The sequence below is a fragment of the Macrobrachium nipponense genome, chromosome 4, assembly GCF_015104395.2.
Source record: "Macrobrachium nipponense isolate FS-2020 chromosome 4, ASM1510439v2, whole genome shotgun sequence".
NCBI lineage: Eukaryota > Metazoa > Arthropoda > Malacostraca > Decapoda > Palaemonidae > Macrobrachium > Macrobrachium nipponense.
The window spans coordinates 51,050,787-51,067,853 of NC_061100.1; the positions used below are offsets into that span (position 1 = coordinate 51,050,787).

The following is a 17,067-nucleotide window of genomic DNA, read 5'->3' on the forward strand; positions in this document are numbered from 1 at the left end:
AGCTATTTAAACTATTGTTTAAATATTTACAGCCTTTGAATTATTTATCCTTATCCTTTTTACGTCCTATAATACAGTATTGGCATAGGTGCATCTCTCTCTCTCTCTCTCCTCTCTCTCTCTCTCTCTCTCTCTCTCTCTCTCTCTCTCGTTTTAATTTGGTCCTAACGCAATGTGCGTAACTAACTCATCAATGAAGTGATTGTGTTCAAGTAACCGTAAGTACTATGAGACATCACAGAAATATTGATCCTTCTTATGTTATGCTTCAAACATTTGCATGGGAGAATAGTAGTGTATTGCTTACGATGCAACTTATAGCTGACGTGTTATGACGACAGAACAGAGAACCCACGAAAGACCGGACAACATTTCAGTTAATCCGATTCCACTCCGGGTCCTCGTATCCCGACGGCTTTGGTTTCTAGGCTTCTTGAATTCTATTTAGTATTCTTAATTAGCATGAGGTCAACTTCCTGTTGTGTTGGAAAGGCAGCTGAAGGGTCGTGTCGTATCATGTAGTAAGTATCATTGTCGGATTGTCAAAAAATGTTTTCACACTCGAGGGACCTTGTACTTGTATGCATTTTTGTTTTCCCCCAACCTGGAAATCTCATGATCATCTCAGGTGACCTTTATCCCTCATGAATAATGTACCTCGTAGACGACAACTTGCTGGAAGTCTCTATCTAGGTAAAACGCTAACTCGATTTGTCTGTACGCCGCATCCAGTTTTCATTGAGAACATTCCAGCGAGCAAATTCCTTCCAGCACTCCATGCTGGAAATGCCTTGCGCGCATGGCATGTATGCCTGTCTTTAAAGCTCTCTGCATGATAAAGCATTTTCGCCATATTCGTCTTTAATCGGGAACCTGTTGTCGTCGCTTGAGGCTACATAACATGTCTGCAACCTACAATCCTGATTGGTCTTCTTGTGGGATGCTGCTCATCGGCCCTACCCTTTCTCACTCGGTGCTCCAACCCGGCTTGGATTGGCGTTTTACCAGTCAAGGTCATTTTTTTCTTTCTCCCTCCCCTCCGATTTTCCCCCTCCTCTCTCTCTCTCTCTCTCTCTCTCTCTCTCTCTCTCTCTCTCTCTCTCTCTCTCTCTCTCTCAGTGAGCATAAAGTATTGCCTGCTTAGGAATCTTGTTCCTTCTTTGTTTCTCACGCCACTCAGTATATTTAGTAAACTGGAAGGGAATGGGTGAGGCAGCTTATTATTGTTAATATTATTATTAGTTTTATATTACTTTATTATTGTTATTATTAGTAGTAGTATAATATTACTGGTTGATATTTTGAACTTAGTGTAAATTGTATATTTGGCTGATCACTGGATGATATAGTAGGATTTCGATTACTAATTCTGTTACGGGATAATAATGTTATTAGTAGCAATGATACTGATGATAATGGAATAAGTATGAGCTGTGTTAGAAAACGATAAGCAGTAATCAAATGAATTTGCATGTAATTTGAATTCACTTCAACTTTTGAACGAATTCACAAGCAGGGTCGCAGCTGCTGCTTACTTTGAGAGGATCCGCTTTCTTAGCGCGTGCGCTGCTTGAAAGCACCAATAAACAGAGAAATATTCGTAATGCGCACTTGAAAATCATGTTTGGTTTAGAGGAAAATATGATTGATTTTAAACTCTTTACATTTCAATAAATTTGCATGTTTATTTAAATTTCTTATATACTTGGTATGTATAACAATGAGAGGCTTTGTTAGACTTGTGTGTGTGTTTATAGAGTATGTATTTGTTTATTATTTATATTAAACCATTTGATATGCATTGCAGCGTGTGTTTGTCGATATCAGAACTTTCATTTTGTGTATATATATATATATTAATTTATATATATATATATTAATATATAGATATAGATATATATATATCATATATATATATATATATATATATATATATATATATATATAGTATTTATATATAATATATATATATCATAATATGTACATATATATACATATATACATTAATTATATATATATATATATAAATATATATATATATATATATATATATATATATATATATATATATATATATATATATATACTATATATATATATATATATATATATATATATATATATATATATATATATATATATTTAGTTGTATTGCAACCGAATTACCATATCTTCTTGACTAAGAAGATTACCAGTGCTATATATATATATATATATATATATATATATATATATATATATATATATATATATTATATATATAGATATATATATATATCTATATATATAGATATATATATATATATATATAGATATATATATATATATATAGATATAGATATATATAGATATATATATTATATATATATATATATTATATATATATATATATATATGTGTGTGTGTATGTAGAGTATGTATGTAGATGTATTGTATATATATATATAGCATGTGTATGTATGTATGTGTGTGCATGCGTGTTTTATAATATAGTATCTGTAAATAGCATTCTTTATTCCTTCTGGTTTTGTTTAATTTGGCAAGTTGTAAATTGTATACTGCGATGTTAGGTCTTTTAGTTAGATGGTGCACAGATGTATTATTGCCTGTGTATTTCAAGTATGTCTTATCTTCAACGGAGCTGGGTTATTCGTCAGGTTATAGGTATATGCTAGTTGCAGTGGTATCAGGGTTGTAAGTATGGTTTCAATCCGTTGCAAGCGGGTTTATATGGGCTACTGATGTACAGCACTTCATCCGTGTTGTACACACCAGGTTATTGCATTTCCAGACTATACTGTACATATTAAATTGCTCTTTCAAGTTAGTTGTGTTTTATAAGTATTGAAATTGCTTTCCATATTATTAGATAGCAAATAGCTTAGCCAGTTGGTTTACAGATCCCATATAACGTTCTTCGCTTTGGGGTGACGGATATCAGTGTATAGACCCTAAGAGCATTACCAGCAGTGTTATAGATCAGTTCTTATAACATTTACAACAACTCTACTACATTCTTGGTAGTGTTATTAGCAGGTTGTGCTTACATCAGCGATGCTATACATTTTTGTATTGTCAGCAGTGTGGTGGATGTTAGCAGTTTGCAACACTACTAGTGATGTTGCGAACATCAGTTTGTTGTTACATTGCCAGAAACGGAATGGAAATTAGGTTTTTATTAACAGGAGTGTTACGGACTGTAATGATGGCTATGAGTAGACGCCGTGGCTCATTGGCTGCAGTATATGTTATGAATATAACGTTCTTATTCTAGTAGCAGCACTGCATCAGTTTTGGATTTGTATTCGATTTTCTTCAAGTTTCTTTAGGCATAGACGTCCCTTTCTTATTGCAATGTTGTTAAATATCAGTCTCACTCAATTACCAGTGAACTTTTTGAATAATGCCACCTACCACTTCACAATTTTCAGCTCATTCTATTGGGTATAGCCTGCTGTGGATGGGAGTTTTTCATGTCTTGTCAAATCTAGTGGCCAGCGCAGCTGCTTGTTATGAGGTTACCGTATCTTATAATTGTAAAATCCCCTTTTTGGTGTCTCGTGTTTAGTAGAAGTTATTAATCAATTATTATTTACTATGTTCTACTTGGTATTACTAATTAACTAGTATTTATTAGTCATTAACATATGTTAATTACTATAATGTTTCGTTAGGAATCAGAACTTGATGGTTTGCCTGCGACGTGCAATGTTACTGGTACTAAACTTTTTTTTTTTTTTTTTTTTTTTTTTTTTTTTTTTTTTTTTTTTTTTTTTTTTTTACCCATCCACTACCCATCACACCCACTCCCACACCCTCACCCCCCCCCCCCGCCAACACTTTATCTCTAGTTGCCCCAATGATGTTTATCGCTCTTTTATTGTGTTTATGAAGTTCTTGAAAAGGTGCCTAATGTCCTTGCCCTTATCTTGCAACTCAAGGTTATTGGGTGAAGTGGGAGGTGGGGCTCCTCTTTTCTCTTCTCTCTCTATCTCTCTTCTCTCTCTCTCTCTCTCTGTATGAGTATTGAGTATATATGTAATATATTTCTTTTATAATATTATTATTATTATGGATAGTATTGCGTTGTTGCTATTTATGTGTCGTTACTAAGTAATATATATAGTGCTTCTTATTCAATTATTGTTACTATTATTATCTTACTACTTGTATGACCCTTCTTCTCAGTTACCGTAATTGCCTTTTGAAATGAGGTTGTTCAACGTAAACATTCCAGTTGTCTGTTACATTATTATTATTATTATTGTTATTGTTATTATTATTGTTATTATTATTATTATTATTATTATTATTATTATTATTATTATTATTATTATTATTATTATAAGAAGAAGAACGACATTCCGATGGTTGCTAGAACTAGTCCAGGATCCCATTTTCCGAGTTCCTTAATCATTTTGGATAGTCATTTCTAATTTGTCTGTTTCCCTTCGCAGCTGTGGGCTCTAGAATCTCTCTCTCTCTCTCTCTCTCTCTCTCTCTCTCTCTCTCTCTCTCTCTCTCTCTCTCTCTCTCTTTTGGTTTACTGCATGTAGCAGTAAACTAGTTCACAGAGTGATGGCCTGTGTTTGATTCTGAACCAGAGAATGGGTACACATGAGCGTGTTCCGTACAATCCCAATGCCTCCGTTAAACTAGGTAGTATAGTGTGTATATACTTGGTTGTTATTCCACTGTTGCTGGGAGCGGCTAGGGTGGGGAGGGGGAGTTGGAGAGGGATGGAGGAGTGCCGGGAGTGAACGTCCAAATGCAACGAGTAAATGTACGATACCATCAAAACAGGAGGACCTCGACAAGGTAATCTTCACTCCATTGCCCTGGGTGAACCCGCTCGTTAGAGTCTATACTTACATATCACTGAATCAGTATTCATATTGTATTTGCGCATTTAGTTGTATATATCTGTTCGTAATATCAAGTCACTACCCTAAACAGTTGGCACTACTCCGTTTCTTAGTGTGGACCTCCCTGAAATTGACCCTGACTTTTATGAATGAAGAGAGTGGTCCTTTAGTTATTCCGACTTAAACACTGGATAACTTATTGCCTCTAAATAAAAAAAAAAGTGACCTTCACTCATAAGGATCAGCTTTAATGTGGAAAAATGTCGGGTGATGATGAAGCCATCAGTTTCCCTGTTGTGCTGGGGAGGTTAAAAAAGTAGCTCTATATTATAGTGTAGGTAGTTGTACTGAAAGTTACAAATGATTGATGACCTATTATGTATTTCATAATAACTGTGACGAGATCAACTGCCCAAACTCCTGTTTCCAGTCCCAAAAAGGTACTTATGCTGGAAGAGTATTTGGCGTCGATGACTCAGTTGATCAGGGATCAGTATGTAAATCGGTTTATTAATTGATGACGATTATTCCGAAGGAGTCATGATGTTATGTCGAATATTCAGAGTACAATTTTAAAGTAATCGGAAGTCTCTGGTATGCATAGTGATTTTTTTTCTCTCCTTTGACTGTGTCCCAATATTAACCTGTTATGGTTATTGCTGGTCGCCTTGGAAGAAGCCATTTGGCGATCATGTTGAGAGGCATTTTTATATTCCTTTCCTTTTTTCGTATTGGAATTTCTATTTCAAATTATATATATATATATATATATATATATATATATATATATATATATATATATATATATATATATATATAATATCACGTTCCGTGCTTACATATTGTAACAAGAACAAAAAAGTCGACTTCTTCCCAAATAACATTTCTGATAATTGTCGTCTTCGAAATCTTCTATCTATCATCTGCCAGTAAATAAATGTCTACTCAATCGGAGGTTTTTCAAAATTGATGCAATCTTTGCCGTGTATTTTACGTACGTTTTACGTGCGTTGTATGTGAAAGAATTGCGTGCTGTCTGTTCGCAAGTTCTCAGTAACGTCGCATTGTGGAAATTTAAAGTGTTATTATATTAAAATAAAGTGTTATTATATTAAAAAAAATTATTTGGTTAAGATAAGGGATATTGGGGATGGTATTCCCATGCATCTTTAGTATTTATGATGAAAATAATGAGGGGAAGTCTTTCATTCTTACATTAGAAATAATATGGGTAAGCTTTTGACATCCGTTTTATTGCTTACATAAAAGTTGGCAGATTATATCAATTACGAAAGCTGTTGAAGTTGAATGTCTTATGAAGAGGCGCCGTTGAATTCATGAAAAATATCCAGTTGATGTACCATCGAATATTTATAAACGTTAAGAATTGCGTCAGGAGGTATCGCTGGCCTTGTCAGAGGCTGACGTCATCCATACTCAAGTCTTTGTTCTTATCAGACCTGGCTGTTAGTGAATGGAGACAATTGAGGGAGGGAGGACTCGTGGCATTTTTGGGTCTCATGTTTGTCATTCGATAAAACCAAGAGCAAACTTTGTCGGGGTTGGAGTTGAAGACACCATTATTGTTTGTTGTGTCATTGTCGTCGTTTGGTCATGTTTGGTTGTCCAACGATTAATTCCTACCTTTCGATGATTTTTGGCAAATAGTTCTCTTTCTTTGGCCAGGCATTTGGGTGTTCTGCTTTCGAATATGAATTCCCTCAGGTGGGAGGTTGGTGGTGACTTGAATCCCACGCTCTGATGTTTTCGTATGGGTGTTATTTCCCGCAATTTGGTGATGTTGGCAAAGAAATTTCCATATATACGTTTTCATGAGATGGCAATTTTAAATCATTTCTTTAATCATATTAACCTGTGGATTGTTGAATGACCAGGCTTCTTTTGTGGTCTCCTCGTAATTTAACTTATATAAAAAAAATGTGGGTTCGTCGCCAATCGACGGGACAAGCGCATCAATATTTTTCGGTCAGTGTACGAGCTAATTTGGCCACCCATCCGTGTTATGGCACGTTAAAGAAATGAAAAAAAGAAAGAGAAGAATAGACATGAATAGACATAATCCACTCCTTGCCTAGAAAATTTACATTTCAGAATACAATCTTTGGTGCTTTTAACCTTTTGAGAACTCTTTGTCTGTCAAAGGGAGTATGGTGTTCTGACCTAAGAGTACGCCCACACTACAGTAAAACACAGGCCGCAACGCAGCGCAAACACCCAAGTCACCGAATATCTGGTAGTATATAGTGCCTCCTTGTGCTTCCTTCGATTATCTAGCGTCTGTCAAAAACTGGCTCTCCGCAGACGGACGTTGACTTTTTTCAACCTGTTTGATAAGCATGCGATAAGTTTCCGGCGTGTGAATATGACATGTTCTACTGTTTCATGGAGGTGCATTCTACGTAATCCTTCCTCCTCCTCCTCCTCCCTCTTTTATGGTGTTGCACACTGTTGGTGATGATTTGTACGGAAGGGATACTCTTATCTTGCAGTGTGAAAGATGACTTGCTAGGCCCAGATATTATAGGCTTAAATGAATGTTTTTGAAAAGATTGCATTTTAGATATCGCGAGTTAATTTATTACATTCAAGTCCTAATAAATTTGTAAAAAGCAGGAAGACGAATAGAAAACATTATTATTATTATTATTATTATTATTATTATTATTATTATTATTATTATTATTATACATGTACGTGTAAACAGCTTCACAGCTTATATTAACAAATTCTATTATAGTACATACCTATGTGTGTATGTTCAATTATATAAACTATATGTTTATTTTGAAATTTTGCGGTTAAAACCCCCGGGGATCGTTTTATTGAAGACTTTCGTATAACAATTCACCAAACAAAAATGTATCACTTTAAATCTTAACGCTGGGAATTATGAAAAGCATAGCTATAAAAGGGAGGGTTAGCAAGAAAAAAAAGATGCTAAGGAGAACCGAATAAGTTTTTTTTTTTTGGTGTTTTTCTCTTAGGTCTTTTTATTGTTGGATTTTTTTTTTTTAGCAATGAGTTGCAAGCAGTATATATCCATATATTAGTTCCTTGTACATATTCTAGGCATTGAAGTCTAGAAATTATTTACTAATTGAATGCAATAAATAGAAATTCAAGTAAATAAATAAATGAACGTAACCTCATCACAAAAACGTAGCAGAGGGGAATGGCGCAGCATTACAGATGTATAAAAAATTAACGAGGTGCTATCAAGTTTGGGTTTAGTTTAGAGCCTACGCCCATAAAGTGCCGAGACTTTATATGGATGAACATTCTCTCTCTCTCTCTCTCTCTCTCTCTCTCTCTCTCTCTCTCTCTCTCTCTCTCTCTCTCTCTCTCTCTTCCATTGCGTAATCCTCCCCATTACCTTGCCTTTTGACTCGCCCTGTGCCTTGTTTTCAAGCCATGTACCTTTTAATTTTACATTTTTGTCGTTTTTTATTTTTGTCCCTTGGATAAGTTCACACTAGAATAAGGTCATCAGCACATATCTGTAACTTACCTTACACACATCACAAAAATGTTGAATATCAGTCAGCGCCTTATTGTTATTGCTAAGCAGAGCTTCATGCGGTTATTCAGCGTTTATTTGTCAGGGATTCGTTCTCCACCCACAGTCGGTGACTTGTTTTCAACCTGTTCGTGATATGTAATCGTTAATTGTCCAAGTTTTCTTTTTTCATTTTTACTGCAGTATAGATGCAGCCTTTGGAATGACCTTTCAAAGGAAAGCAAGAGATTTTAGGCTTTTGTTCATTCAATGCTCGCTAGTCATAAATTTCTCTTTTATGGTAATGAATATCCTCTCCAAAGGGAGGTTTAGAATCCGCTTGGAATGACTTGATAGAACTGTTTACTCATTTATTGGTTTTATTGGTTTACGTGGTTCACTGCGTAATGACCATCTGGAAAGGAATGTTTTGTTAACGCATGACCTCTCTTTAGGGACCCATGTTCAATGTTTTCGCGTCCACATTTATGTGCTACTGCGAAAGTAGTGAACTGATTGGTCTGTAATATATAAAGTGGAAAATAAAACTTTTAGAAGTAAATATCATAACCAAGATCATTTAAAAAGACTTGCCCTGACGGGAGAGATCGAGAGGGGGTGGAATATTGATATTAGGCACATTTTCCTAGAAATCTTGTCGATAGCTACGTTTCCGTAGCCTATTCAAGGAATGAAGAAGGCAAGTTGATGGTTATTGTCGTTTTGTTTACTGTGATTGCTTTGTTAATACCGGTATTAATTTCTATATATTTTAGGACTAATTTAGGTGAAAAAATAAGTTGATTTTATGGCAGTCCTTAATTTTGCCTTTTGAAAATTTTTCTTATTTATGTCAGTGCAGTTAGTATTGGTAAAATATATATATATATATTATATATATATATAAATATATATATATTTTATTTATATATATATATATATATTTTTTTTTTTTTTTTTTTTTTGCAACCTTCTTCTAATACGATTAACCTATTATTATCATAATTTACTTGTGTCAAAGTCAAAAGAATTACGAGATTAATAATTCACTTGTGTAACAGTAAAAAAAGCCGTGAGAATATATATTTACAACATTAAAACATATTTCGACTTACACACACACGCACACACACACACACACACAGTTAAGTGTATAAAGATAAGTTCAGCTTGGAATGTTTGTATTAGGGAAGAGAGAAATATTTTCTTTTCGAGCGTTTTAGCTCTACACGTTGCGAGTCCTGTGGGATTTGTGCGTTGGGCTTCGAAACTGCGTTGTGTTTACAGTTAGCGCTGCTGGGTAAGGGAATCTGACCTTGTGACATGGTTTCTAAAACACCACGTGACGTCTTTGAACGTCGGGAATTTATCAACATGTGTGCTCGTGTTTATGTCTCTGTTGCTGAGACTGGTTTTCCCCCTCCTGGTTGTTATGTATGGAACACTGTAGGACCGCGGAGGGAGTTCTTTGTGCAATAAGGTATAAGGGTATACAATAACTTGCTTTTTTTTGTATTTCCCTGTTTACGAAGCCTTCGCGACGGGCCAGAAAGAAAATGGCATTTCACAATTATTTGCGACTTACAAAAGAAAACAGACTCGCAGTGTTTTCATAACAAATTATGGTGTCGAACGGTATATCGCCACTGTTCATGCCTGAATATAGTATACTCTGACGGTATAATTAGTGTATTGGAGTAAACGCGCTCGTTGCGGTGATCACCTGCGTACTTTTCATTCTATGCTTTGACCATGGCTACCAGTTGTGATGAAGTTAGGTGTAATCAAATACGATTACACCTGGCTTCGAATAAATTGGACTTAGTTAGAAGTAGAGGAGGGTCTGTCTCATAGAAGCAGCTTGAAAGTGCGTCAACGAGGCTCCATATATGAAAGAGGAGAAAATCGAAACCTATAACAGTGTAACTTCAAACGAAATAACCGACAGATGTAATAACTAACTGCGGTGCTTGTTTTGCTGATTCCCACAAACATCAGTCAGCAAGTGTTATATATATACTCTCTTCTGCATGGAGTAAATTTTCGTCATTGTTGTTAGTTTGCCTCTGGTTGGTGGGTGCTTTGGCTTTCAATTCCTGTTTCGTAAGTATGTCGTTAAGTGGGATACAGTTCCTTTGTCTCAAGCTTTATTATGCTCTTACTAGCTAATAGCCCAGTTGTTTTCGAACAGGACTAATCCCGAGTTTTAACTGACATCTTTTTCCCTTCACGGTTCTCCAGTTACGCCACTAACGCACACTTAATGCCATGTGCGACTATGAGAGAGAGAGAGAGAGAGAGAGAGAGAGAGAGAGAGAGAGAGAGAGAGACCTTACGCATTGAGTGGTAATAATAGATGAAGATGGTGTGACAAGTGTGACCATGTTCCGACCAAGATGGTTTTGCGGATTATCGTCTGGCGATAAAATGTGATATTTTTAGGCAGACAGCGTCGCATTGTCTTCCTTGTACCTAACGTACTCATAGTTTAATATTGTGGCGAATGATACAAGGTTGCTAGTATTCAAATTCCGCAAGTTCACACATAGTATTATAAAACAGTTAAAGTCTCATTGTGCTCTAATGTGATTTATGGGTATTTAAAATAAAAATTAACACTTTTTAGGATATAGAATTGTTAAATTCTCATGTAACAGTTATGAACATTTTAGAGTAATCGGGACCACGTTCATGAAAGTGTGTGAATAAGTAAAATTAATTGTAATCTTGTAAATTAATTAGTACTGTTTCTCAATTTACCATTTTACTTTCGTAGGGTGTATTGTGCGCTGTACTTAATATATGAGTTACATTGTTTATTCGGCCCTCCTGACTCCTGATTATATAGTATATATATATATATATATATATATATATAATATATATATATATATATATATATATATATATATATACATATATATATATATATATATATATATATATATATATATATATATATCTATATATATATACACACTACTGACCAACCTGGCGTTGCGGGGGGAAAAACTGAAAGAATGTTTATATCGATGCTTTTATGTTGTCTGTGTTGAAAAAAGTTTGTGATTATTGTCTTTGGTGAAATAATTCTGAGGCTTTCGTGATATCGTTCAAAAAATGTGTCTATTTGGAAGTAATTTTGTGACGCTTTGGTGGTGTCGTTCAAAGACTGTTGTCCATGTTGAAATAATTCTGAGGCGTTGGTGATGTCATTGAAAGAATATGTTGTCCATATTGAAATAATTTTGTGAGTCTTTGGTGGTGCCATTCAAAGAATGTGTTGTCTATTGTTGAAATAATTTTGTGAGGCTTTGGTGTGTTACTCGAACGATAGTGATGCGTCCTTATTCGTTATTTTGTTTTAAAGTATTAGGGACGTATTCATTTTATGATTTATAATGTTGTCATGTTATATGAAGAACAGTTACATTTCAAACTCAACCGTTTAAATCTCCCGAGATTTTTTTTTTCAATGTGTAATGACCGACATTTTTTGCTTGTATTATCACTAGTATCATCACAATCTCTTACTCGATGAGAAGGAATATAGGCGGGTGGGTCTGTAGCATGCTTTATTAGCCCATGTATTTTGTTACATCACTTGAGTGGGTTTAGTTTCTTTTTTTTTTTTTTTTATTGCTCAGAAGGTAGTTTTGCCTTCATTGTAAATGCAGTTTATTATGTCTAAGGAATCATGGTTTGAGATATCAAATGCCACGAACTCTATTGATATTATAACAAAATCAACCAATAAACAAATTCAACACAATAGCCTTATAGAGTTAATATTTGAAATTCATGGATGACCGACTGTTGATCGTTCAAGTTGTTGAAGTCCAAACTCAGGTATATACCAAGTATAGTGCTTCACAATTTTCTGATCACTAGTGTAACATTTGAACTCCAAGGTCTGGTGACCAAAACTGTGCAGTTTGTGCGTCTCTGTTGCATTGGCTTTATTTCTAACAGTTCCCGAAGGACTGCTAACCCGATGACCCATTTTCCCTTTTTATTAAGGTCCAGCTGTGCTACTTCTTGTCTTGTGTGTTCAAGTCCTCTGTTTACAAACCTTTCCTTTCCCCTTTCTGCGCTCTTCGTTGTCAACGTGACTTATTTTACCTAAATTATTTTCTGTGGAGCATCGTTCTTTGTTCTTTTGCGTTTCCAAATGAACTTCAAGATTTAGAAGTTTTACTCTAAAGACGTATCGGAGTTGTAAAGGGATAAGTAACTTTTATTCTTTCGAGACGATGTCTGTTAGCTTGGATGTTCCAGATGAAGAGTCATTTACTGGATCCATGAAGAATGACTGCAGTTGTAAGGATGATGATGATTTAATCTTGCACTTGGACTCTCTTGTACTTGCAGCTAGTTATATATATATATATATTATATATATATATATATATATATATATATATAATCACATTCACCTACCGCTAAGTTTGGAGAAATATCGTTTAATGTTAGAGAATTTGTTGCTTTTTCACATTTTGTTCTGGGCTAATGGTTTACATTTTAAGCGTTTACTAAAGATGTTAGAAACATTGTTGAAATGAGAGTGGAAGACACTTGATTCGAGGACATCCGTTGCAACGTGTAATCAAAGAACTACATCTGTCTTATTGTATGTGTGTATTATACACCCAACACACAAACACAAATACTTATGCCTATAGTATATATACAATAGTACGTGTGTTTGGAAACGGTATGTTAATTGTATTTTATACCTTACGAAATGGATAGCGTGTTTCTTGAAGGGCTAAGGAGCCATTCATTGTTTGAAATTGAACAGAATTCTCGATTGCAGTTTTGATTCACAAGTCATTCTTGAGCTGAGTAAGAGGGGGAGGAGGAGGAGGAGGAGGAAAAGGGAACTTTTAATTAAAACCTTGCAGTTGTGGCTGAGATTTGGCGATAGATTGGAGCCTCTCTAACGGATACATAGTTGTGGTGAGGTTTCGTCACCTGATCCCCGATACGCAATACGTGGACTGTGAAGTCTTGGCCTTCGACACTTTTCCTCCCTCTTTTCTTGTTAAGGTTTTATTTTTCTCTTTTTTCTTCTTCTTCTTCCTTGCCATTTTTGTCAGTGGGAATCCATTGTGAGCTCAGTGTTCTACCTTTGTTCACAAGACATTGCAAGTTTGGCACAGATTAAAGTAGGTGTAAGTTTTGTTGCATGTCATATAGGGACAACGTTTGAGTTACACTTGGTTACAGCACTCTCTCTCTCTCTCTCTCTCTCTCTCTCTCTCTCTCTCTCTCTCTCTCTCTCTCTCTCATATGTATGCACACACTAGCTGACCAACCTGGCACTGCCTGGGAAATTTATTACAGCCGGTAAGCTCTCTCTCTCTCTCTCTCTCTCTCTCTCTCTCTCTCTCTCTCTCTCTCTCTCTCTCTCTCCTATTGGGACTGAACTTGAACGTAGAGGGCTTCAGGAGGGTCACTATTCAACCTAGCAACCTCGAAAACTATGGATGAGACACTAATATGGGTGGTTTGGTTATTATTACATGTCACCGCTTCCCACTCCTTCTCGATCGGGGCTGAACTTGGACTCCGTGGGTATTTTTTCAAGTTTAGTATTCAACATGGGTCGAATTGGGATCCCTTGTGGTTGCTCCATTATATATTCATGATGATTATTTGGTTTTATTATGATGTGTACTTCTTTCTGAGAAATGTTGAGACATTCTCTTCGGACAGTTATTTCTGTTGGTTACTTATACGTGGATATGATTTGAATGATATTGAAGACTTGGTGTCTTTGCAGACTTGAGGACTCAAGACATGTTTATTGGTGTATTATATGGTCTTCTGTATGCGATGGAGTCGTCTCAGTGATTTGGGCTTGGGTAGGTGAGCAACCTTAATGAAGTTGTGTAGAGATCACTGACCTCAGATTATAACATTAAATTTTGTGCGTCTTTGCTTAAGTCAGATAGCGAATAGAAATGAGAATGCTGAGGTGGATTTTGAGGCTCCCGCTTCGCGAGAGGTTGGGAAATAAGAAGCGAGGAGGAGTGGTCGCTTGATGTTATGAGTATACTAAATATATTGCTTGATATGATATGATAACAAGGTGCTGCTACTCTGGCTTGTTAATGGCGGAAGCTCCTTGGGACTCTGGGCAACAAAGTACTTTATACTACATCAATATCTGTATTGTGTGATCGACAAATCATATTAATGAATAAACGATATCTTTTTGCGGCCGTCTACTTTACGTACATTTACCCAACGGTGTTTAGCACTAGCACCTCACAGTATGTGACGCATAGTTTACAAGCCAAAGTAGCACCAATAAAAGAATCCAGATTTAGATAAAATCAAACATTTCTTTACCGTAAACAAGCGCACACTAGCTGCAGTGCGCGGTTGTGATATACTAGGATCTCTTCTATTTATATGCACCAACTATATTATATATATTATTATATATATATATATATATATATATATATATATATATATATATATATATATAATGTAAGGCTGTACATCGCATACAGAGATTGTAGTATATGACAACGTGTTTTTTGTTTTCATTTTGATTACATCAAAAGAGCTAGCCAGCGCTTGTTTGTTTGTTTGTTCATGTTGCAACATTGTTTGTGGGCGACCGCTTGTATTCAAGATAACTGCAAGGAGATTGTGGTAGCCATACATCTGTTTGTTACTCCTGTTGCCATTGCGTCTGCTTTGATCCTATGGAACCATATGAATCACAGAACGACGTTTCCAGAACTTTGAGGTTTGGTGGGAAAGGGGGCGTGAAGAAAATTCGGTCTGAAAGATGGACGTGTACCTTCTTTTTGGAAATGATTTTTCATCTCTCACAGGTCGTTTAGGATTTGGGCTAATTCTGTTCTGTCTTTGGAATACAGATTTTCATACTACATTTTCATCCTTATGCTTTATTTGTTTGGAATGAAATGATGCGTACCGTATTAGGAAGCCCGTCCTTCATTCAGGGTAACTTCTGGACTTGATGTTTAGATGTTTTCGGTTGAGTTCAGCGCCAATAACCAGCACACCTCTGGTTCTTCTTGTTTCCGGGCAAGGTGAAGATGCATGAGTGTCACTACGATTAAATAGACCCCTGAAATCTGATTTTGTAATTCACAATATCAATGAGACCAAGAGCCAATAAATTCCATTTGTGCCACAATTAGTGTTCCTTATGATGTAACCTTTTTATGGTAATACTGCACTCTGGATGAATCGAGGAAAAGTCATTGGAAAGGAGGTGCCTCAGTATCCAAAAAAGTTGAGTACTACATGCTAAAATAAAAGTGCCGCATTATGTATGGGAGCTTCCAGTGGGCTGCAAGTGACCTTTCTGTGTAGGGGTATACCTAATGCGGCTCATGTTTGGGAAGCTTTCAAGTGGGAGTTCATCCACGAATCAGCAGTTAGTTACAGTGAAAATGAATTTGGTAGTGACTTTTGTGTCTGGTTTTCTGTGGAGCCACACCAGTTAGTAGAACCGCTGTGATGGCGAAAACATTCATTTTTATGCAAAGTTTGTCGTGATATATGTATATTATGTACGCATGCCATTATCAAAAATAAAGGACGAATTTTATGAACCAGTTTGTTTATTGGTATGTTTGATAAAGTAAATATGATGTATGCTTAACATTTTTAAATTGCAGTGTGTAGGTGCACGACAGAGGATATTCTAATGGGAGTACCGAAATATATTTTGTGCCGTAATTTGTTCTAGTTTAAATGATTTAAATAAAGTGAATAATCTATTAACGCAGTTATTCCTGCAGGTGTGGGGTTATATTTTTCATTCCATTTGTGTTTCAATTTCAGGTATGTGTTATAGATGCTCACTGGCGAACTGGGTAGAAGAAAGCGAAGTCAAGAAACAAGGGTTAGAAATTTAAGGGAGCGTGAGTCGCGATTGGTCATGAGGAGGGACGCTTACAGGTAAGGCGGAGGAAAACTGGTTAGGTCATTGAAATCGAATTTAATCCAAGTGCCTTTGATCGATGTTGCTCAGTTAGGGTAGTATGTAATTTGACTGAGTGGCTGTTAACTGATTTGTTTAGAATTGTAAGTCAATGTGACTTCATTTCATGAACGTTGTTTATTTCATTCCCTACTCGATTTAGGGAAGAAAAACGTTTGTTTACTCGTTTGTCATTGAAGAGTCTTGCTTTTCCAATTAGAATATACTATATGTGTGTTCATCCACGCCAGATTAAGGTACCGTCAAAAACTAAAAAAATGATATGTATGAGTGTGTGTGTTTGTGTAAGTATATACAGTCATTGTAACAATAGAGATATGCAACATTTCTATGTCGCACCCATTGCGTCGTCAAATTGTTTGCATGCCAGTCCTGCTATCAAAGGGTTGGGTGTATTTTCAACCCTGAGGTATGATATATGATATATATATATATATATATATATATATATATATATATATATTATATATATATATATATAAATGTGTGTGCGTATGCGTGTAATTCACCGTACCTTGTGTAGAGTTGGCACCCAAAGCGAATTACTCGTATAAAGTTGCACCTTCTCTGACCGGGATTCGAACCCATACCCATTAGGACTGGTGATTGGGCAACATTTGACGCCATTCAGCCATATACGTAAGGTATGGTGGCTGATTGCAAGTCTACATATGTGTGTGTGGGTGTAT

General features: G+C 35.7%; 1 protein-coding gene across 5 annotated transcripts in view; it reads left to right on the plus strand.

The window, feature by feature from the left end:
• Positions 1 to 17,067, plus strand: part of LOC135210925 (protogenin B-like) — a 677,376-nt gene that overhangs the window by 10,616 nt on the left and 649,693 nt on the right. Inside the window, exon 2 of one of the 5 annotated variants that reach the window (XM_064243896.1) lies at positions 16,219 to 16,335. The exons of the other annotated variants lie outside the window; for them this stretch is intronic. The gene's annotated coding sequence lies outside the window, so the exon portion shown is untranslated. The remainder of the gene's footprint in view (positions 1 to 16,218; positions 16,336 to 17,067) is intronic. 5 annotated transcript variants of the gene reach the window in all.